The sequence below is a fragment of the Capra hircus genome, chromosome 1 (genome assembly GCF_001704415.2).
Source record: "Capra hircus breed San Clemente chromosome 1, ASM170441v1, whole genome shotgun sequence".
In the NCBI taxonomy this organism is placed as follows: Eukaryota; Metazoa; Chordata; class Mammalia; order Artiodactyla; family Bovidae; genus Capra; species Capra hircus.
Window position 1 is genome coordinate 139,736,941 of NC_030808.1, and position 1,407 is coordinate 139,738,347.

Sequence of the window (1,407 nt, forward strand, 5' to 3'; positions counted from 1 at the left end):
CCCAACACACAATTAGCTGAATTTAAAAAGCTTAAAATCTGTCCTGTACCTGGGTTCAACAACAAAACTAGACAGTGTATTAAAAAGCAAAGATATTACTTTGCCAAAAAAGGTGCATATAGTCAAAGGTATGGGTTTTCCAGTGGTCATGTATGGATGTGAGAATTGAACAATAAAGAAGGCTGAGTGCCAAAGAATTGATGCTTTCAAACTGCTATTCTGGAGAAGACTCTTGAGAGTCCCTTGGACTGCAAGGAGATCAAACCAGTCAATCCTAAAGGAAATCAATCTTGAATATTCATTGGAAAGACTGATGGTGAAGCTGAAGCTCCAGTACTTTGGCCACCTGGTGTGAAGACCCTGATGCTGGGCAAGATTGAACAACAACCTGGGAATGGACACTTAAAGCATCATTTTTTGTTGTTGTTGTTTACATTCTATGGCACATCTGCACACCCACATCCACTTCATAAGCATCATTTAAAAACATTTACCGTTTTTCTCTGACACCTCTAAAGGGATATAAAAAAGTGCACGAGAGCTGCAGCCCTCACCCTCACACACACTTCTGAGGAGCTCAGCTATGAGGTTGACATTGAAATGATTAGCTGGTTGCTGAACCAGAAGGGCTTGAGGGATCTTCTGGTCCAATCAAGTCAACCAGATGATCAAGCACCAGATGGTCAAGCACGAGATCTCCCAGTGAGTTCCCAGAAGGGTTAGTGTCAAAGACAAACCTGTCAAGGCAGTGTTCTTGCTGTTAAATCACGTGACTTGTCGACCCTAAATTCTCTTATGATTTGACATAATTAAATAAACACAGTTTACCATATCAGACATAATGGTGCATGAGGTTGGCAGACAAGTATATCTTGAGCACAGTCTTTGACATGGATGAACTCTGGAGGGTTTTCCAGTTGGCTTCAAGCCATAAGAAAGTCCTCTTCCTGGGGGCTATCAGAGACTTTGTTGGAAGCATCTTCATTACTCTTAGCTTGATATAAAAGATTCTTATTCCTAAAGGAAATGTCAGCAACCTGATGGTGAGGGTTAACTCTTGCCCCATGAGTGGGCTGAATATCTTCCTCTAAGATCCACCAAGGTGAAGATCAGGAAAGAGCTTAAAAGAGAAGAGTAGTTTCTGTGCAGCAGGAATGTTCTCTTGTCAGGCGGCTAAGCCACCAGAAGAAAAGGTACAGTATTGGGCTAACACTTCATTGAAATACAAGCATTTCTGATGTATGCATCTTTACCTGGCTTGTCCTTGGCTTTGCAAGAGCAGAGAGCATCTCTTGGGATTGTCACCAAGTCACCTTCCTGGACAGTAGCAGAGCAACCTCTCACCTTGGAAGGGAGACAGATGCTGGAGGTTGTTGATGTGGTATACAGGGTATGTTTGATGTGTGC